This window comes from Globicephala melas, chromosome 11 (genome assembly GCF_963455315.2).
Source record: "Globicephala melas chromosome 11, mGloMel1.2, whole genome shotgun sequence".
NCBI lineage: Eukaryota > Metazoa > Chordata > Mammalia > Artiodactyla > Delphinidae > Globicephala > Globicephala melas.
Genome location: NC_083324.2, coordinates 92,957,240 through 92,980,719, shown reverse-complemented (window position 1 = coordinate 92,980,719; position 23,480 = coordinate 92,957,240). Strand labels below are relative to the sequence as shown.

The 23,480-nt window shown below is 43.3% G+C and overlaps 1 protein-coding gene across 8 annotated transcripts in view; it reads left to right on the top strand.

The window, feature by feature from the left end:
- PHACTR1 (phosphatase and actin regulator 1) overlaps positions 1-23,480 on the top strand; it is a 539,914-nt gene that overhangs the window by 255,344 nt on the left and 261,090 nt on the right. The gene's annotated exons all lie outside the window — the stretch shown is intronic.

Here is a 23,480-nt window from a genome sequence, read left to right as displayed (position 1 = left end):
GCCTCTCTGCTAATGGGTGAGTATATTTTCCTGTCTCGCTAGTTGTTTGGCATGGGGTGTCCAGCACTGGAGCTTGCTGGTCATTGAGTGGAGCTGGGTCTTAGGGTTGAGACGGAGATCTCTGGGAGAGTTCTTGCCAATTGATAATACATGGGGCTGGGAGGTCTCTGGTGGTCCACTGTCCTGAACTCGGCTCTCCCACCCCAGAGGCTCAGGCTTGACACCCGGCTGGAGCACCAAGACGCTGTCAGCCACACGGCTCCTGTTGCTAGAGAATCCACATTTCATCTGGAAAGTACATAAATCTGGTAATCTCACTTCAGGCCTAGCCCTTCCAACTTTTTTCGCTTTGTGCTTAGTCTGTTTCTGTTGCTCATAGCGGGCCCCATGCAGAGGCCTTGCCCCAGCCCTTCAGACCAGAGTCCCTTGTGAAACGGCTGAGCCAACACCTCAGCTCAGAACATGCGCTGAAGCTCCTCACAGGACACTGAACCCAAGACGGCCTATTTTTGAGTTTTTGAAAAATAAACTAAAATTCTTAGAATTTTTAAAAAGTCTCCTAAAATGGCTTTGAATAATGTTTATTCTGTTTTCCCTCTCAATGCTCTTCAACAGTGGTTTTGTAGTTTACTGATCAGCTTCACCTGGGAAATTGTTAGAAATGAAAATTCTGTGAGCTCCCCTCACACTGAATGCTCCCAGTGGTTTTCAAATCACACATCCATCGGAATCACTTAGGGTCTTGTTAAAATATATACTGCTGAATTCCACCCCTAGAGTTTCTGATTCAGTAGGTCTGGGTGTGACCTGACAACTTGTACTTCTAACAAGTTCCCAGGTGATGTTGCTAGTCCTGGAGCCCTACTTGAAGAACCATTCGTCTATACTGTTCCCACTTCTCACCGCTGACTTGCAGTTGAGTGGCAGGGAGATGGGTATTAAAGCAAGTGGAGAGCACTCCAGGTGCATCCACTAATGGTTACTTGGGGACGTGTTTTAATGACTTAAAAATGATGCCACCTCTCGAAATTCCTGTGGACTGTTATTGATGGCCAAAGAAATGAAGTAGTTTACATAATTATTGGAATGATTGTGTAACTCTGTGGCCTCCACAGAGATTTAGTTTATGAAATAAGAGTACCGCCAAGCCCATTTATATAGAACACCTACAATTTTCAGAGATTTTTGTGAATTAGATTCTCTACAGGCTTTAAAATTATATGTAAGTAGGAACTAAATGCATGTGGTGACATGAGCTTTTTCTGTCATTAAAGTGTAAGAGGACTTTCATTGCATGGGTTCTTGATTAAGGAATATTGGGCGTATCATGGGGAAAATGTCTTTGGTGAGAGTTGTATAGTTGACACCAATGGACTATACTGATCTTCAGGCACATCATGAAGCTGGGGCTCAGTTAAGGCATTTCACCAGAGAGATCTGCTGACGGGCTGCTTTGTCATGAGCTGACAATATGAAGAGCTCCTAGAACCTTCTTTTAAAAAGTGATTCTCGAACTTGCAAATGCATTATAATCACCTGAGAACCTTTTTAATAGCAGATGCTGATTCAGCCGGCCTGGAGTGGGGCTCAAAAGCACTTCATTTCTAACAGTCTCCCCGGAGATGCTAATGCTGCTGGTCCCTGAGCCACACTTGGAGAAGCAAGGTTCTAGAATAGTGGTTCCCGACCCCAGGAAACCCTTAAAACATTCTAAATCAAATGTTCAGGGTAGGACTCTGGCGTAAGTATTTTTAAAGCACCCCAGGTGATCCTAGTGTGCAGCCAGCATTGAGATGCTCTGACCTGAAAAAGCAGAGTTCGTTTTTCTAGGCTGCCTCTCTCAAAGTCAGGTGTCTCACCTGAGTCTTTGGTGAGTATTAGATTGCAGGGCATTCATACTTGACTTTTCTAATAAGAGCCTGAGTGCCTATTTCTATGTTGCTGATAAAAGAAAGAGCCAGATGCTTTAGATTCCTGATGTGCTGACTGCAGAGTTGACATTCAGCTATGAAAATTTAGCAACTGGTCTTGTATTCTCTCCTCTATGGAGGGTCTCCCTATTTACTCTCATAAGTGAGCTACAGATACAACTAGGGGGTACAACCAACATTTTGATACTCAACAAAAAAATGTGTATATGCTTGAGTACTTAGACATATATTTGAGAACTCAGAACCCTGCACAAAAAAAAATCAAGTCAAAAATTTGCTTTAAAAACGTCAAGAGCAGATGTTACAATCCACTTGTCTCCAGCATAAAATAAACATAATATTACTTCTGTGGAACATCGGATTCTGGTTATAACTGCACCCCAGTGGACCTTATTGGATGACTCACTTACCAAGCGCACCCATAAGTATCTGAAGGTGCTATCTGTGGTTGGGTAATTAAATATTGTACACTTAAACATGAGGGACCGGCTGCCAAATACAATTATTTCAGTTGTAGCCTGGTTGAAGCTGAACTTCTCTTTCTCACAATAATTGGCCAACAGGGGCAGTTACTACTTTTTTTTTAAAATAAATTTATTTATTTTTGGCTGTGTTGGGTCTTCGTTGCTGCGTGTGGGCTTTCTCTAGTCGCGGCAGGCAGGGACTACTCTTTGTTGCAGTGTGCGGGCTTCTCATTGCGGTGGCTTCTCTTGTTGCAGAGCACAGGCTCTAGGAGTGCCAGCTTCAGTAGTTGTGGCACACAGGCTCAGTAGTTGTGGCTCGTGGGCTCTAGAGTGCAGGCTCAGTTGTTGTGGTGTACCGGCTTAGTTGCTCTGTGACATGTGGGATCTTCCCAGACCAGAGCTCAAACCCGTGTCCCCTGCATTGGCAGGTAGATTCTTAACGACTGTGCCACCAGGGGAGTCCCAGGTGCAGTTACTTCTTAAGTTCACTCCTCATTTCTGATTAAAAAAAAGAAAATCCAAACTATGGCAAGGTAGAAAAGGATGTACCCTTATTTATCCTGGTAGATGTTTACAGACCCAAGTTGTCTAATAACTGTATCAAGTTATTTAAATATTAAATCCAAAAGAAGAGGACCTAAGTGCCCAGCATATTTTAGAAGTTGAATTAATCCTCCCCAAAGCCATTCTTCTCCCATCCCATTTTTTGGCCAGTTGTATTATGATGACAGGTGGTAAAGCATTAAGATTTTGGATGCCATATAAATGTTTCCCATTTTATGCTATGGGTAGTTCATGGGCATGAATCTAAGAATGACAAAAACAACCATCATTGCAAAAGTTGTCTTCTAAACCATATCTCCGTGAATTGAAACTGTATAGAGATGATCGGTAGAATGATCGGTAATAGAATGGACATGGCTGGGACAGTCGGGAAGAGATATTTCTTCTTCAGTGCAGTCCATCCACTATTTTGAGCCCGTGTGCTCTGCCCTGGCCCTTGCAGTTAACTTAATGCATTCACGTACCAGAGCGAGCAGCACAAACCAGCTAGTGCTGGAGGCAATATTTTGGGATCCCTTTTGTTACCAAGCAGGGTTCTTTGGCCTCCTCAGTCAACAGAAAGTGATCAGGAGGGAACAAGTAACAGGTTCCCTGGCTTGCGCACTCAGGGAGCTGGACGGGGCGAGCTGGTTCCTTACCTGCTTTTGCTCCGGGCTCTTCAGAAGTGGCAGTTGAGTTCTTAGTCTTTTTGTATCTTGTTGTTTATAATTTGCCCCAACTGCTGCATGCGCACAGCTATTTTTAGTCCCTTATAGTTTCTTTGTATTTTATTGCTGGAGGAGTTGTTTATCCAGGTGCAAGCACTGCAGCAAAGGGTACCAGCCTGTCTCACTTTCACTTGTTTCTTCTCTGATTTCATCTTCTCTCAATGCTAGCCTGGTGCGCCTGGTATTCCAGGGCCTGAAACTCATCTCTTGACCTCTTTGGACATCATACTTTACCTGTGTTCTTGTCAGTACTTAGACTTCAGATTCTCTCACAGATGCAGGCTTGGCCACCCTGTGGCTTATGACATCCCCTACTGCCCCGGTTAGAAATTTCCTGCCCAAACTTATCCCCAGGGAACCCGTTCCCATGGTGACAAAAGCCAGGCCCCCCCAGCAACAGTACAACAGACCACCTAGAAGCCTGGGGTAAGCAAAATGGAAAGGATCTGGCCCTCAGATTACTGAAGACACCTATGTGGTATGGAGGGAAGGGGAAGGGGGATGGGAACCACCTTCCATGCACTAGGGAGCTGATGGGTCCCCGGGGACTTTGGGTCCATGTATATTCATCTCTGGAACAGTGGGCCTTCTCACCACTGAGACCAGAGTTTTGGAGTGGGGCTGGGGAGGAGAAGTGAGAAGGGGAGCATTTAAATTTGTACATTCTTGAAAAATCATGATTTGAAAGTGTACCCTTTAAATTTCAGTTCCCTGTAATACTGGAAGTTCTAACCAATAAAACCCAGGTCCCTTCAGGGATACTGAAAAAAGACCCTGTTTTTCAGTTTTGAGAAAAGCTGATATAGAATTTTGAAGTGATGGCCAGTAAGCTTATGAGTGTCTATTTGCTTAAATAGTGAAAGTTTCTTCTTGAGGCAAGGGTGAACTGCATTTGGAATCCACCTGAGGGAATAGAGATTGTGGTTGTGTAGGGCTAGGGTGAGAATAAGGAGTGATGGTAAATGGGCACTTGTTTTCTTTTTAGACTGTTGGAAGTGTTCAAAAATTAGATTGTGATGATGGTTGTACAACTCTGTAAATATACTGAAATTCATTGAATTGTACACAAAGTGGGTGAATTTTATGGTATGTAAATTATGTCTCAATAATGCCATTAAAAATCGAAAGGCGTCTTATAAACCCTGATAAGAAGTTTTGATGTTCTCCCAGTTGAGGCAGGAAGGTATTGATGATGAGATTCATACACCTGCATTTTAGAAAGCTCCCTGTGGGATCAACCTCTGCTGTGCGAGGTTGAGGTGAAGTAAAGAGACCTGGCCTCTGTGGAGCATCTGCTGTAAAATAAACACTGCAGAGACCCCTTATACACATCATCTCATTTAAACCTCACGACAACCTACTGGTACCTTTATTCTAGCTGGATGATTTATTGCTGTTGCCATAGAGATGTAATTCTACTGGATCTGAAATGCAGACAACCACTGCTCTACCTATGAGATAGTTAAGGCTCAAGGAGGTGAAATAACCAGCCCCAAAGCACACAGACAGTAAGGGGCAGAGCCAGGATTGGAACTCAGAGGATGTCTGATTGATCTAAGGCTTTGCTTTTTCTGCTCCACCCTGCTGCCCTGAGATTGGGCAAATTAGAGTGCACGGCATGGGTTGAAGGAGCCCCTTGGTAGATTGTTCAGCATTAATTCTTTCACATACCCCTTGTATTAGTTTCCTGTTGCTCATGTAAAAAATTACCACAAATTTAGTGGCTTAAAGAAACACAAATTTATGCTTTCCAGTTCTGGAGATCAGAAGACCAAAATCAGTCTCAACGGGATAAAGGCAGAGTTGGTTCCTTCTAGAGGTTCTTGGGGAGAATCCATGTCCTTGCCTTTTCCAGCCTCTGGAGACCAGCGTTCCTCGGATCCTGGTTCTTCCTTTGCAATGGGATCACTGCAACTTCTGCTTCTGTCATCGCATCTCCTTCCTCTCTGACTTGACCTTCTCACTTCCCTCTTATAAGTACCCTTGTGATTACATTGGAGCATCTGGATAATCCAGGATAATCTCTTCATCTTAAGAGCCCTAATTTAATCACAACTGCAAAGTCCCTTCTACCGTGTAAAGTAACATATTCACAGGTTAGGGGACTAGGATGTGAATATCATTGGGGGGGGCATTATTCTGCCTACCCCACACCCACCCTAGAAACCTATGTTTGAAAGGAGTCTCGGAATAAATGTAATCTTCCGTATTTTGACCTTGAACATAAACTCAAAAGCTGCTCTTTATTCATAACAACCAAGATCAAGACTTGAATCAAATAATACTAATTATTTGTCTCCAATTTGTCTCTTGAAACTTTAGAGGAATAAAATAAATTAAAACCTTGATGAGGTGCCACTAAGTATATTACTTTCCTTTGAAGGTGTTTTTATTAGTCGATAAATTGCAGGATTGCTTTAATATGTCAAGCCCTCAGAGAGATCTCACATCAAAGGAACGAGGATGTTTGGACAAATGAGGACGAATGCACAGGTAGAATAGTATTTATATTTGCTCGTAAACTGTTTTGAGGCACGCTTTCTCTTCTACAGTGTCATTTAAGATGACTGTGTGCTTCATAAGGTACTTTTTAAATAGGTCAGGGTCTTATTTTTGAAAGGTTCTCTGGTGCCTGTTTGGCTCCAGGTTTACTTCCTACAGCAACAGCTGAAATTGTCAAAGTCAAGGGCCAAATTCCAACAGAAGATGAAGAGCAAAACCTTGACCCTGCTGACCAAAAGCAGAGTACAGAGAAAGGGGTTTTTCTACTATTATTCCAAGGGTCTGGGGCTTGAAAGGGTTGTTCTCCCAAAGGTGGGAAGACTTACCATATTTTTCATATACATTCAAAATATTGAGTGGTAGGAGTTTGAGAGTTGAAGACGATGCAGATGTTCCCTTAGCTCTTATGAAGATTTTCCCGTATATTCTCAGCACTCCTTAACTAATAATGATACCTTTCTCTATAACTCCTGTCACCCTCACAGAATATATCATCCTCTTAATTTTTTGTTCTCTTACACTCAGCATATCACCATGGACTTTTTCTAGTCTTCTATTCAAATCCTGCCACAGACTTCTGCTAAAAGTAGTATTTTGGTTCAAAAATGTCCTTGGTCCTTAGCCAGATTTAAGTCTTACTCTCCAAATAGAATCCTGGGGGGCTCAAGGTGTTTGATCTTTGCCACTGATTGCTTATGTGACCTTGGGGTCAGTCTGTCTGGATCTCAGTGTTTCCATATGAAAATCAAACCTATCAGGGTTGTGTCATAGGACTGTGAGGTGCCTTTCAGTTCCAATGTCTTAGAAGCTGAGAACATTTAGTGGTTATGGGAACCATGTGTTAGATTTTGGTTTGGGGTTTCCAAGAAGTTGACGCAGAGATAAGATTTTGAGTACAAGTAGTTTGTCTGGGAGGTGCACTCAGGAAGTACTGGCAGAAGTTTGGGGAAATAAGACAGAAAAGAGAAGGAGAAAAGAGAAGGCAATAAAAGGTGTGTTGTCAAGCCAGTTACCATCGTATGCAACACACGTTCAAGTTATTCCAATTGAGAGATGTGGAAACTGGGTATTATTCACTCACTCTTTCTCCATCATTGGTTGAATGCTGCTTTGAGGGTCATTGTCTCTCCAGCACTTCTTGCTCCTTTTCTCCTATAGTCAGAAAAAAGCCCTCTGTGTAGACTTGCAGGCTTTCCCAGTAAGTTTTCTAATTACCAGTAGGATATGGGCAGGGTGCTGACTACATCCGCTACAATGTGTGTGAGACCTGTGGGGAAGTATGGGAAAGAAATGGTCAATTGGGAAATGAGAAAGCAGTGGTCTGATGTTTTGGTTTCTTTTAAACTTGCCATGAATGTACCAGAAATTCCAAGCCATTGTTCTATAATGTTTAGCAGTGTGTGCATGCTACCTTCACAGTGGGCACAGACAAGAGAATAAATTTGTAGCTAAACATTAAAGAAGAGCTCACCAAAATCCTGACCAGAGTGAAGAGGGTGTATGTTAGTAAATTACGGATGCTTTATATAATTTACATAGAAATACTCTTAAAAAACGACGTTGCAGGGACTTCCCTGGTCCAGTGGTAAAGAATCCGCCTTCCCATGCAGGCGACGTGGTTCAATCCCTGGTCGGAGAACTAAGATCCTACATGCCACAGGGCAACTAAGCCCTCACGCCACAACTACTGAGCTCGCGCACCTCAATGAGAGAGAGGAAAAAAACCTCATGCCACAACTAGAGAGAAGCCCGCATGCTGCAATGAAGACCCGATGCAGCCTCCCCCCAAAAAAAGATAGAAAATAAATAAATAAAATATTTTTAAAAACCCACTACGTTGCAAAAATCTGCGATGAAATTTCCTCTCACTACCCATTCTTCAGGATATCACATAAAAATGTTATGACGCTGTGACATTTTAACTAACAAGGAACTCATTTTTAATTGCTTAGTATCGAAGGTTCAGTTTGGCCAAGAGCCTTCTCTCATGTTTTATGGGTCTTTCCTTTAATGCATAGCCAATGCTTTGTGTGAAATGGGCCAGTTGGTTCTATGATCATCCATTCCTCCTTAAAATGCTTCAGCATTCAGATATGCTCTTAGAAATAGGATAATTCAATTCATTCTTCCCCTTCTGAACTTTCTGAGAACCCGACTTGCCAACATCTATGAAATATAGAAGAGGCTTAGCAGTCAATCACGAGGGAGGAGGTGATGGAAGAGGAAGGCTGGCCAAGCAACTCTAAGCTTCAATCATTTTGTATTTCAGGACAAGAGAGCAGGATTGCTGACTGTTAGATTTCCTTTGAGAGGTGGTATGTGAAGGGCATATTGAATATGCCGATAAAGCCAAGTATAGGTGTAACTTCTTTAGGAAACAGTCAATCTGGTAAAAAAGTGAAACTCCTTGGGTGAATATTAAATAAGATTTGACTTACATGATACTTGGACTCTTAGAATACGAACAGAGTTTCTAGAGCATCTAATTCGACTCTCTTACTTGACTCAAGAAGAAACCAAGACCTTCAAAGGTTCAGAGATTCATCCATCAGGACCCCAGAGCTTATGGATTCAAGTATTCTGACACCTTATCCAGTGTTCTTTCTACTCCACCACATGGCTCTATATCTCCCCCCCTTCCTTCTCCTCCCCCATCACCCTTCCTTCACCCCCACCCCTCTCACACAGACACACACACACACACACACACACACACACACACACACACACACACACACACACACACACACACACACACACACACACACACACACACGAAGTTCATTTAAACAGCAAAACACCTAACTTGAAAGGACAAGGATCTAGGATTTCTTTCTTTCACCTTATCCCTACATGTAACAGCTTCGTACAAAACCCCCCAAGAAAGTTATGAAGTTGCCCTTGGCTTTACAATGATAAATGTAAAATGTTGAAATCCTCCAGTCAAATAAGGTCTGCAAGGATTTGTGCTGTGGAATCTGTTTAACCCTAAGAACAAAATAACTGACAGTTACGGAAGGACAGAGGTTGAAGGAGCACGCCGCTAATAGAGAAAGGGACTGGGGGCTGATGTCACAGAAAGTCTTTTCCAGACCTTGTCTCTGTTTGATCTCCACAACATACCATAGAACATTTAGTTTAAAAAAGCAATATTTCTGTATTGTCTGTCTTGCTTCTCTCAGCTTCTCTTTCCCTGACCCACTCCAATGTCATTGTCATTTAACGTCTCTGAACCTCAGCTTCCCTGTGTCTGAATCATACATCTTGTTTTGGAGGGGTCTTTCTAAGAAAACATACAAAAATGTCTGACGTTGGAAATTTAGTAAATGCCTGGGAACACCTTGCTAGATCCCTTCCCAGGACCATGGAAGGGGCCCTTGCCTAATTTAAGCATCATAACCTTCACGATAAATCTGCCCCTATGTCCCATTGTCCTCCACCATGTTTCCTTCCATCCCAAGAAATCTGGCCGTATCTTGTCTGGCTGGGTTGAGGGCAGCAGCCCTGGCTTGTCCCCTGCCTGCCTGGAGTCCACTGCATGGGTCCACCCCGCACTGGCTGCCCAAGTAAGTGTTCAAAATCTAAATCTAATCATGTCACAGCCTCATGTAAATTTCCCGATTCCCCAGTATCTTAAGGATAAGCCCAAATTCCTTAAAGGCGTCCGAGGCCCTCCGGAAGGAGCCAGTCCTTGCGTTACTGACCCAGGTTCTTGGACCCTTTAATCAATAGAAATTGAGAAGAGGCCAGATGAGAAATTCAGGCAAGGCTTTACTGGGACTCGTGCTGCAGCACAAGAGAGTGAAAAACCAGTAACAGGTTCCCTTGCTCGCTCCCAGAGAAGGGGGCAAGCTCGTTACTTAATGGGGTGAGCGTAGGGGCTGACCCGTGGGTCGGGCCAGAAGGGAGGCTTAGTTGGTCTGCCCACTCACTTGGTGGTGCTGTGTGCAGGGATCATGTGTAAGACCCTGATTTTGCTCCCAGCACCTCAGAAGTGGCAGTTGGATTTTTGGTCTTTTTTGTGTGTGTTTTTTTTTTAAATAAGTTTGTTTATTTATTTTTGGCTGCGTTGGGTCTTGGTTACTGTGCACAGGCTTTCTCTAGTTGCGGCGAGCAGGGGCTACTCTTTGTTGTGGTGCGCAGGCTTCTCATCGCGGAGGCTTCTCTTGTTGCAGAGCAGGGGTTCCAGGCCCGCGGGCTTCAGTAGTTGTGGCATGCGGGCTCAGTAGTTGTGGCTCGCGGGCTCCAGAGCACAGGCTCAGTAGTTGTGGCACAGGGGCTTAGTTGCTCCACGGCATGTGGGATCTTCCTGGTCCAGGGCTCGAACCCGTGTCCCTTGCATTGGCAGGCAGATTCTTAACCAGTGTGCCACCAGGGAAGTCCTTCTGTATCTTACTGTTCATAATTTGCCCCAACTGTGCATGTGTGCAGTTATCTTTAGCCCCTTGTAATTTCTTTGCATTCTGTTGCCGGAGGAGACGTTTTTCCAGGCGCAAACCCTGCAGCAAAGGGCCCCAGGCGCCACCCTGTCTCACTTGCTCCTCCAGTACTTTTTTTTGCCAGCCTCACCTCCACACTCCAGCCATCCACAGTGGCTGCTGTTCCTGAAGCAGGTCGGGCTCTCCTGCCTACGTGCCTGCCTGTCCCACTCTCAAATCATCTGATGGTGAGGTCTCTCCAGGATCCCCAGTAGAGATGGGTCCTCCTTCCCTCACTGCGCCCACCTTCACATACCTGTGTCTTAACTCCTGGGACACTTGATTGTTCTGATGAACTTCTCTATCTCTCCCCCTACAAAGCTTGAGGACAGGAGTTAATAAGCTGAAGAAGAGGGCTTCCCTGGTGGCACAGTGGTTGAGAGTCCGCCTGCCGATGCAGGGGACATGGGTTCATGCCCCGGTCCGGGAAGATCCCACATGCCGTGGAGCGGCTGGGCCGGTGAGCCATGGCCGCTGGGCCTGCGCGTCCGGAGCCTGTGCTCCACAGCGGGAGAGGCCACAACAGTGAGAGGCCTGCGTACCGCAAAAAAAAAAAAAAAAAAAAAAAGCTGAAGAAGAGAGTGGCCTGGAGACCTCTCACCTGAAAGGTGAGGCCAGATGGCTGTCTCCCCTCTCCACCTCCAACCAGCCACCGAGCACATTGTTCCTGAGGGATCAGGGGCTGCCATGGCCAGGAACTGTTGTATTTCTCTTTCTTCAGGTGGGGGAAGAAGGAGAGTGAGCCCTCCTTTTCTTTTTGCTGCTTGAGAAATTCCACCTGCTCCCGACTTTCTCCCTTTGCACTGATTCCTTCTAATCATTATGATAATCATCAGATGTGTTTCTGAATCCATTAAGTGCCTCTCTCAATGTGGCAATGCTGTTCTAGGCACAAACTAAGAACATAGAGCAGCTAGTGGATCTTACTTTCAGGAGCTCATAGTGCAAATATGCTTAAGAGAGAAAAGTCGTTGAGGTCCAGGGGGCCCTCCTGAGCTCTGCTTTGCAGTTGGCGGTGGGTTCTCAGATGTGGGGAGAGACTCCGCCCCGCCTCCCCCAAAGACTGGCAGTGTATCCAGCCTGCGTACCCCTGCAAGCCTTCCTTGCTTGCACTGTGTGGTGCTGGCATAAGTTGGGTAGCATTGTGAGCTTCACACACAGGCATCATTGTTTCAAGAAACATTCCCTTTCTATGTTTGCGCTGGAGGAGATCCAAGACAGTGAGTTTTCCTTTCAAGTCAATGACCCCCACCAAAAAACCTCCATGCAACCAATGTTAGAGTGTATTCTGGGAATTCTGTAAGACACTGTGAGTCTCTCCAAAACAAAATCAAAGGATGAAAGTTTGCCCATCCTTTAGCTGTCAAATGCTTGCTAAATAACACAGCTGATCTGGAATGAGTGATTTAAGACTTGTTTCTCTTTCCGAGGATGGCTCTCCAAATGGTTCCTTTCTGTTTGCACAGGAATGAAATCATTTTCACAGTTAGCATGATTTCTTAGCCATGAGTGGAGAGAATACTCTTCACGATAGATAGAAACGTTCAGTCGACTGCTGGTAAAATGATGACATAATTATGATAGCCTGGTCAAATTATGGAGGGTTGTTTTGTGTCGCAGCACAAGGAAGGTGAGAGAAGTCCTTGATGTAACAGAGTTTCTCATCTACAGTGTGAAAATGCTGGGGCCTCTAAACGTTTACAGAAAAAAAATCATAAATCATGTGTGTGTGCGTGTACACGCGTGCACCCGCGTGTGCGACAAATGCTAGAAGGGTTTATCACTTTGCCTCTTTCACTTGCTTTGCTCCTACACATCCATCCCCTCAGAGGCCTTAAGGTGACCAGGTTGAGAGGATGATTCATTATCTCCCACCCCTCACCCTGCCCTCAACCCCAGCACTGCCCAGCAGCACATGTGATGCGCTCCCCGTAGAGGGGCGATGTGCTTTGTGCCTGGTGACCTCTCTGCTTTTGCTCACACTTTGCTCCGTGCTAAAAATATTCCTTTTCCCTCTTCCCCAAGGCTGCCGGCCCACGTCTAAGTGTGACCTTCCCCAGGATTACGTACTGATCCACCAAGCCAGATGCTTCCCCCTCTAGTAACAGTTGGTTTGGGTCTTTCTTCATAGTCATTCTTTGCACTGCTATTATTCTGCTATTTGCGTTCTCGTTTTCATACTGTACGTTCTGGAAGGGAATGAGCTTTCCTTGGGTTCTGCCACCAGAACGGCACAGTACAGTGCCTGGCACGTGCTTAGCAGTGTCCAATAAGCACTGGATTGAGTGCGTAGGAGAGTTAGGGGCTGAAACTGTGGAGAGTTTGGATTCATGATTCCTGAGTCCTAAGCAGAAAGACCTCTATGTGTGGTCGTTGCAGGGAGGATAGGATGAAGTGGGCAGGTTTTTTAAAAAAATGCCCACTGTGTGTCCATGAAAACTGTCACTTGAGACGCCCATCTCCTAAGTCTTACACAAATTCTTTTTACGGTTTCCTAGAGACATGGGTGCAGACCAAAGATAAAGATGGCCGGGAGATAGTCTTGCTGTTACTTATATGGTTGAAAATAGTTTTCCTTAGTCTTATTTTAATTTTTCAGAAATTCCCAGGTAGGACTGAATCTGCCTACACAATTGCTTTAAACTTAAATTTGGGCATCAGTATTCATAGCTCCACCTACTCTTCCTGCCATTTCTGAGCTGTGCGCAGGTTACACAGATGTCTGGGGATGTGCTGCCATTCTGTCTGACGTAAACCTGACCAGCTTCCCCCGAGTTTACTGGTGGGAACGCTCTCGAACAGGGTTACAGATTGGAAGTCCTTTAGCCATGCAGCCGGCAATGGTGAGACCCGCATAGTGCTACATTTTTGGGAGATGGTGTGAATACTGGCATTTTCCATGGCTAATTTTGGAATTGCCAAGAACTTTGTGATTTTTTAGGGCAGGTTTTGTGACTATACCTGTATAAAGTACTCATGCAAAAAGTAACCTGAATGAAGATGCTAAAGACAATACCATCAAGACTGTTCCCGACGTCTGCCTTCCTTGCAAAGTGAACTAATGGGAGCTGCTCAGCCACACGTCTTCTTATTGTTGCATGACTCGGCTCTTCCTGGTTTCTCCCATGAATAGCAGAAAAACCTCTAGACTGAAAGAAATGGCATACAAGTCCCTTCTGCTGTTAGAATGTAAGCTATCTGAGAAAAACGCACCTTGGAAAGATTTCTATTTTGGTTATTTAGGAAAAATTCTGCAAAGCATCCCCGAGCATAGGTACTTTTCTTTACATATTATTTAAATTGTAGACATTTTCACCCTAGTTAAAGGGTTAGGAGTTCTCCAGTTCAGAATCTTAACTGTGGGATAGCTGTCTTAACCCATGTTCATTTCCAGTCCTCACTCGGCCATCTCATGATCAGTCGACCAGAAAGTTCCTGAGCTACAGGAGGAGGAAACGTCAGGGTACAAACCACAGAGAAGTGGACTGTTGTGGTAACTTAATCATGGGCCTCAACTTGTCTTGACATATATATTTATACACATATTTTTTTTAGTCCTTTGTGTTTTATCCCCAGGGTCTTGTTCAGGTCAGCAAAATTGAGCAGTTACTTGACCCACATCAAGTTGTTTGCATCCCCCGAATTCATGTTCCTATATCTAGTTGGCCTCTCTTCTTTCTTTCCAAATCTCAACAGGCCTCTTTTCCTGATTGTCTTTGGAAGGAGATTAAGCGATAGCATATTGACTTGAAATTGAGTAAACTGTAAAGTCACATTTCATCTAAGTGGCGGGTCCCAACATCCCTATTCTTTTTTTTTTTTCTTTTCTTAATTGAAGTACAGTTGATTTACAACGTTGTGTTAGTTTCAGGTGTATAGCAAAGTGATTCAGTTATACATACATATCTATCTATTTTTTTTTCAGATTCTTTCCCCTTGTAGGTTATTACAGAATATTGAGTAGAGTTCCCTGTTATACAGTAGGTCCTTGTTGGTTATCTATTTTGTGTATAGTAGTGTGTACGTGTTAATCCCAACATCCCAATTCTTAAACCTTTTCATCGTGCCACTTACCCTGAATAATCCGGCCTCTTCTTGCTACGTGCTGCTGCTTTTGCAACACCACGCACCTTATATTCTTCCACCGGGAACTGCCCAAATTTCATTCCCCAACACAACTTTTTCAACCACTGCTTAAATCTATTTTTAGTTCTTTCCTCTGGGACATGAGTGATGACTTTTCTACTGCCTGTCAGCTATTTACTTACTGTAACGATTAACCTATCTAAAGCTCCCTTTCTAGGTTTGCTCTCAAGGGATAGTTTACCTGCATAAAAAAACACTAGACTTGGACTTCCCTGGTGGCGCAGTGGTTGAGAGTCCGCCTGCCGATGCAGGGGACATGGGTTCGTGCCCCGGTCTGGGAAGATCCCACATGCCGCGGAGCGGCTGGGCCCGTGAGCCATGGACACTGAGCCTGCGCGTCCGGAGCCTGTGCTCCGCAACGGGAGAGGCCACAGCAGTGAGAGGCCCGCATATCGCAAAAAACAAAACAACAAAAAAAACCCCACTAGACTTGAAATCAATCATCTTGGGTCCAAGCTCCAGATTTTACCGCTATTAGAACCTCTATTTTCTCGTCTGTCCAGTGCATCAATTCTTGACCTTCAAAAGTTCTTCCTTTGTAGCTGCAATAAATGAGGTGTACATTCACAATAAGTGTGTAAGTAAAGATCTTATATTCAAGGTAAATGAGAGAGTTTTAAATTTCTTCTTTGATCATGAAAGCTAGGAGCCCCTAAAGATAATGAAGACCAATTTCTTGATTTTTACAAGTGAGGAAAGTGATGTCCCAAGATCCCACAATCAAATCAGACACTTACTAGTGAAGCTGAGAACAAAACCCATGCCCCGAGATTTCCAGTCCATTGGGTTTTTTCCTATATAATATTCTGAGTTTGTGGATTCAAATCAATATAAATTAATTTAGTGCTTGCTGCAAGGAACAGTTTTAAGCACTGAATAGAAAGAAAGAAAGCCTAGTTTCCACTCTCAAAAAGATTATGAACAAGTAGGGGAGACAAATATGTCACCCGCTAACTAATACAAGGCAGGTTGAAGGAAATGCTAAATAAAGGCAAAATATGTTTGTAATTTTTTTAAATCAAAGAGGAGATGGCATAATGGCATCTTGATGGTTATGAAAAGTTTGGATACATGGAGAAGTAGGGGGTAGGAAGCACATCCCAGGCAGAGAAAATTACAGAAGTAGAACTGGAGACTTGAGGGCTTCCCTGGTGGCGCAGTGGTTGAGAGTCCGCCTGCCGATGCAGGGGACACGGGTTCGTGCCTCGGTCTGGGAAGATCCCACATGCCGCGGAGCAGCTGGGCCCGTGAGCCATGGCCGCTGGGCCTGCACGTCCGGAGCCTGTGCTCCGCAACGGGAGAGGCCGCGACGGTGAGAGGCCCGCGTACCCCCCCAAAAATCCCAAAAAACTGGAGACTTGAAAGTGCTTGGTGTGGACTGGAACATAGACTACTGTTAAGTAGAGTATAGGATTTCTAAGGAGATATATTTAGAATTTAGATTAAAAACATAAACAGTTCGGGGCTGTATCATCAAGAGCTTTGGTCCTTTAGGTAAATGGACAGGCATTGTGGGTATTTGAAGAGAATGGGGTATGAGATAATTTAACACCTAAAAATTTAGTCCAGGTTGGGTTGGAATGGCCAAAGGGCATGGATGGTGGTAATGGAGAGAAGAGGGTAGATTGTAGAAACATGCCATGTCAGGCCTGAATGGAAATTCACAATTCTAACCTTAGGAACATATATCATTGCTCACTTCTAATCTGTTCCCCCCTGGTGTTCCAAAAAAGAGTATCTTTCAATATACTATTCACCTCCATGGAGATATAGATATGTACAGACATATGTAGAAACTAGTTTTATCCAATATTCTATAAATGAAAGGTATAACCTGGTTAGTGTCTGTGAGATGACAGAATCAAAAGTAGTGATCATATTAAAGTCAATATGCAAACATTTAATCTCCTTCCAAAGACAGTCAAGAAAAGAGGCTTACTGAGATTTGGGGCAAAAAAAAAAAAAAAAAAGAGGCCAAATAGATGTAGGAAAATGAATTCTGGGGATGCAGACAATTTCATGGGGTTCCAGTAACCGCCAAGTCACTTTGACCTGAACAATATGATGCCAGTATATTAGAAACCCAGGGAAGATTGGGGTTGGGGAGCAGGATTGGTCTTACCTGTGAGGATAGGATTTAAGGAGAGCTTCACAGGTGAGGTGGTATTTGGACAGCTCTTGTGTCATGCTCATTTGAGAGGACCTAGCAGCGCCATAACATTCAGAGGGAACGATGTGAGTAAAGGCCAAAGGATGCGAAAGCGGTAGTGGGAGACACATGTGAAGGACACCTACCAAGATGCTAAACGGGGCTGCCTCAGAGGGGTAGGTTTTTTCCTACTTCTTTATATAAGACTATCCTTTGCATATTTTCTACAACAAGAATGTACTGTATTCACAATCAGAAAAAATCTCTATATATGCTTTTAAAAGAAATGTAGTTTGGAATATTAGCTCACTGTCAGTGATCTATTGTGACTGGGTTAAGAAGGATCCAGAATCCTAAAGACTTGGATTTTATTCTATAGGGAAATAAGAAATGAGAAAGGCCTTTTTACAGAAGAGTAAATTACCAACCGAAACACATGGAGAACAATTCAAAACAGTATTTGGTTCAGCTCCAAAATGTGTTATATCAACATATGCTATAGGTCAGAAAAGAAAATAGCATTGCAGACCAGAATGTGAATGATAGACTTTATGGAAAGACATGGAATCAGAGCTCATCTTGAAAAGATTTGTGACGTGTAGATAGAGGTTAAAAACAGGGAAGAGGATATTTTAGGCAGAAGCGAAGTGTGAGTAAAAGCAAAGTGATGAGAACAAATGTTTCTGTTTGGAAATAATGAGATCTGGGCTGCATAGGTGGAATCATGGCAGATTAAGACAGCTTCTAGTTCCAGAAGAGAGGTTTTGGACTTGACTGTGTAAGCCAGGGGAGATTTTCGAGCAGGAGAATGATGGGATAAAAATAGTTCTTGAACAAATAGGGCTCATTCGGCAGCAGTGTTCCAGGAGATGTGGTGGGAGAAGCACTAATAATCTCCATGTGGGTGATGACAGTGGCAGCAGTAGGAATGGAGCAGCAGAGGTAGCACATTTTAAAATTAAAAATCAGTTGAATGGATGAAGATAAGCTAGAGATCGAACGAGAGCAAAGAGCTCGTGGTGCTTCCACTGTAGAACAGAATTCTGGAGTCCTGAAGATGACTCTAAATTGCCGTAGTATCCCAGTCACGTGAAAGGGGCAACACACATCCCCGTCATGTGGGCCTGAATGTCGTGGATGTTTTCAGCAATTGTGCTGGATTGGATTAACCACTCCCTTGGTGGCCCATGGTGGGGCATTTATAAAAGGGTCATTTAGCCTATGACCATGGGAAAGTGCAAACCTACCTGATAATAGGGCATATCTCCAACTCTAATCTTATGCATACCATGTGACAGCCAAAAAAGGTAGTTAATGTGAATTAATATTGGAAATTAAATGGTTTGGGCTCCATTTGCAGTGCATATTTGTGGGCAAAAGACACAGGGAATAAAGGCACCCTTTCCTTCAGAGCTTCTTAAAAGATGGAGGAATTATCGTAAGTGGTTACAAATTAAATAGTCTTCATCCAGGCTGATTGTTGTAGATGACCTGGAAATCATCTCAGAGTATTTTGTGCCACAAGGTCACATCACACAGATAACCAGCTACCATGGGTAGGTAGCAAAAGGGTGTAAAAAGTGCTTGGATGCCATGTTAAATATTCATAATGAAGTCTTGAAGCAGAAGGTTCCTCTTCAATCCTCAGCTACAAAATTGCAACAGTGCTCATGGGGGTGATGTATTATGAATGCACGTAAATGACATGTCCATGAGACAGTTGTGGAAAACTACCACCAAGATACAAAATGATAATATCTTCAAAGTATTTATGTATCCTTTTAATTCCTTGATCTTACCTCCTGACTGTGTAGAGTACATTTTCCCTCTTTTCAGACAAGAAATCTAAAAAGATTGATGACGGGGTGGGGGGTGGTGGTGGGATGAATTGGGTGATTGGGATTGATATGTATACACTAATATGTATAAAATAGATAACTCGGGCTTCCCTGGTGGCGCAGTGGTTGAGAGTCCGCCTGCCGATGCAGGGGACATGGGTTCATGCCTCGGTCCGGGGAGATCCCACATGCCGCGGAGCGGCTGGGCCCGTGAGCCATAGTCGCTGAACCTGCGCGTCCAGAGCCTGTGCTCTGCAACGGGAGAGGCCACAACAGTGAGAGGCCCGCGTATAGCAAAAAAAAAAAAAGATAACTAATAAGAACCTGCCGTATAAAAATAAATAAATAAAATAAAATTCAAACAGAAAAGAAACCAAAAAAAACAAAACCAAAAAATAAATAAATAAAAATAAAAAGATTGATGAGAGGTTAAACAATTTGGCCAACATCAGGACAGCAAATGTATAGTGGGAAAAAAATCCAAGTTGGCCAAGAAGGTCATGTTCGAAATTTTGGGGACCAGGGATGCATCAATTAATCTGTCTTGTTTTATTTTGCTATAAAATAAAAGAGCCTACCCATCTCACAGGGTTTTGAGAGGATCAGAGAGATGATGGATGTGAAAGCAGGGTTCAAATGCAAGACAGCATCAGTGTGACTAGAATGGAAAGCTCTCATATACATGTTTGAACTTCACACAGCCCACTAAGAGACATTGATCCCCTAGAACAGTGTGCTTCTTGATCAACCTGCTGCTACAATAAAGGCTTTAAAGGAAACTCATGTTTTTAACAGCTCAGTATGAATATTTAACATGGCATCACAATGCCTGCCATAGAGCTTTGTGTCCTATACATGGTAATTAGCAATCAGCATATGGAATTCTACTACGTGAGGTGACTACCAGGTGGACAAACCATTCGTTCATTTTCCAAACATCACTGCTATTCCAGGCATCCAGGCACTGGAGATATAAAGAAACACAATACGTAATTATTCTCCGTAGAGTCTCCAAGCCTACAAGGGGAGAGGGAGAGAGAACCACATATTCGCAAAGCCAAGTGAGAGCTGAGGCACAGAGGGAAGAATGAATAATTGTCCACATGGGCAAGAAAGTCTCATCTGGGAGATGACCTCTGAGCTGCCGGTCATACCAATATCCAGGAGACCAGCTAGATAGGATACTAAGACGGTGGGCTGTTTACAGCAATATAATTCCGGGTGCCTGACTCAGGCCCACCATCCTAGGATAATCCCTTCAGTCCTCTACCTCATTGACCCCCACTTTGGAGCGTTTTTCTTGACATTTTCTAAGACCTCATTAGGCGCCTGGGACTGGAGAGGTATCTGAATGGGGAGCCCTGGACCTGGACCAGAACCCATGTGGACCTTGGATGCCTGTTTCTCCTTTTTGGGATATTCTCCAACCCTCAAACTCCATGCCACCCCATGCCTGGCATGTGAGGTTGACCAGATGTCCTAAGGAGCTCAACGCTCCCACTTATGGGTGGGTGGTGGGCCCTGTGGCCTGTCCCTTGTTCCAGAAGGGTGGCCTGCCTAGCAGTTTCCTCCCACTGGCCAGCTATTTCTTTCGTAAATCAGGTGAGATCAGTGCTAATGTGCTGATTTGGAGTGACTCAAATAGTTTCTATAGGCAAGGACTGTGCACGCTCTAGGGATGGCTGTGGTTTGCAAAGCAGTAGCATGGGTCTCCACAGGCTTGCCCCACATGGGAAAATTTTCCACTTACAGAGCTGACCAATAAGTCAATGCTCAGTAATTACAACAGCTCATTCCATTATGACGAAAATACTTGCCCAACAGAATGCTTTCTGAAGAGGCCAGCAATACAGAAAAGTTGGCTTTTGCCGTTTCTCTGATTTCATTACAAATATTCGGTTCAGCTCTTTGGTTTATTCTCTGACACAGTCCTGTTTGTACATCTTTTTCTTCCTCTAAAAAAAACAAAAGCAAAAAAAACAACTATAACTAAAGAACTCAAACTACTTCGTCAGCATTGTGTTGCTGTACAGAGCTGGCCAGCCTCGGAGGAATAATACGAGACTTGGATGACAAGGCACGTTATCCAAAGTGGCCAGCACACTATGGTGAGCTCAAGAAGGAAATGGACTTAGTTTAATTAGAGTAAACTATCATATCTGAGCCAAGGAGCTCAGATAATGAAAATGTCAAGTACTAACGCGATAAACCTGCAAATTTCACATCAGAATACATGGCCTTTCTCAGTTGTGGCATTGACATAACTATGTTTGCGCGCACGCGCATGCGTGTGTGTGTGTGTGTGTGTGTGTGTTACTATCATTAAAGGTCTTTCAGTAGCGATTAGTATTGCTATTTTTTTGCATCCAAAATTCACTGACAACACATGCATTTTTATTTACCATGTTCAAAAGGTAAACAACTAACTTAAAGTTCAAGAAAAGGGCGTGTTCTAGGTTAATAAAGGACAAGGCTCTTCTTCCCTCTTTCTCCCTCCTCCAATTCCCCGCCCTGATCCCCTATGACAGATGTTGAAGGACAAATCAGAGTGCCTTCCTCTTGCACTGTAAGCAATTTGAAAATGAAGCACCCCGGTATTTTTAAGAAATTGAAGATCTGGAAAGATGTTAATTAAATCGCCAAAAAGCTTCTTGCCTCATTTCAGTGTACTGCATAACTAGGTAGCCAGAAGATATATGTAGCACCTGAGTGCTGTTCTTGGGTTTTAATACAGTTTTAATTATTTAATTTCAACAATGTTTCAAACAGTGAGGAAGAAAACTAGTTGAATACCCGGTCAGAACAGTCAGGTACCACATACGTCTCCAAGTGTCTTTTTCCAGTCCTCTGAATTCTCAGACACATCTCTTACCTGTGTCTTGGAAATATTCTACTTTGTGCTGCAAGTGACAAGTTGTAGAAGACTTTTACGTAGATGTCAAACTCACCTAAATTAAAGACATTCATTCATTCATTCACTCATTCATCCATCTAATATTTACCAAGCTTCTGTTTACGAAGTTTCAGGACTATGCTAGAAGCTACGAGAGCAGAGCAGAGCCAAAGGATGGGTAATAAACTGTGGTCCTTGCCTTAGAGATGCTTAGTGACCAGTGAGGGAGACAAACATGTAGAGACTCAATTAGAAGGACTTTTAGCAGCACAGCCGGCTCAACTGATGTTCCACTGGGGTGCCTGGCCTGCATATACACCCTAGACACTGAGGGCTGGAGCTTCAATGCCCAATTCAGGGACAGGAGAAGTGTCCTTGGCCTTGCTTGAGGCCATGAGATAAGACCCTGCTTCAGGGAAGGTTCCTCAAGGGTCTGCCCAAACTTAAACCAGGAAATAGGAAAATGAAGGCAAGAAAACTGGCTGTAAGGGCAGGGAGGTAGTGAGGAACTTTAAGCTCTGGGAATGTGAGTAGAGGCAGGAAGGCCCCTGAGAGAAATTCAAACTGCAAGCCCGTGCCACTCTTTATGTGGTATTCAAATATATCCTGCTGATAGGATTCGGGAACCCCAGCACCAAAAATGAACATAACTTTTTGTCCTGGGCCATTGGAATCACTGGGATACTGATAGAAGCAAATGAAAAATTATAGGGAATTAAAAACCATCCTGTTGAGCATAAATTCACAGTGACAAATTCCAAATCACATGAAGAAATAGACCACAATAAGGAGAGTCAGCAGATACAACGAAGGAAGAGCTAGAAATAGGAGAAAAATCTATTTCTAAAGGTTATTGTAAAATGTAGATACTTACAATAGGAAAATTAAAGAGGTACTAGAAGTCATCATGAAAGAATAGACCCCTAGGAAAAAACAAGCAAACAAAAGACAGACTAGAAAAGGAAAAAAAATACAACATCTAGAAATGAATAAACAATGTAGTCTTTGAAATTAAGCATGAAGTGTTTGGATTAAATAGCAGAGTGGACACAGCCAAAGAGAGAATTAGTAAACTGAAGGATCTGAGGAAATCACTCAGAAGGAAACTTAGAGTAATAAGAAGAAAACTATGATGTATTAAGAGACCTGGAAAATAATAGTAATAAGGATACCTAACTGTTGTTAAGTCCTTACTGTATACCAGGCTCTGTTCACATTGCTTCTCTAATAATTAATAATTCATTCAAGCTTCATAATGACCCTCTGGGGTAGGTACTATTACTAGCCCCAATTTTACAGATGAGAAAACTCATGCAGAGTAAAGTTAAGAGATGGGAATTAGGGTCAAGGAGGGAACCAGGCATCTTCTTCCCAATGAACTGCTCCAAAGTCCCATTTCCCCATACTCACCTGGGATCCACCTGCATTGTCTCCTTTTGGCTCATTGTGAAGCAGTAGCCAGTGCAGCAATGCATTATTTAACATCACTTCCCATCCTTCTTTGCTTTGCTTCTCCCTTTTATCACTCTTATAGCCCTGGCTTTGTACTTTTGAGATAAATTGTTAGCACTTAATTGATGTCTACCATAATAGATCATTGATAAAAAATATTATAAATTAGTGAATTAAGAGAGTATTATAAGCACACTATTTAAAACCATGGAGGTAAATACCGTAAGGAATAATTCTCCCCCAAAAGTTGAAAATTGTTATTTCTGGGGAAGTGAGACTACTACATTTAGCCGTATTAAAAATTTTAAGCTATTTACATATACTTCATGGATAATTATGATTCAGTTATACAAGAT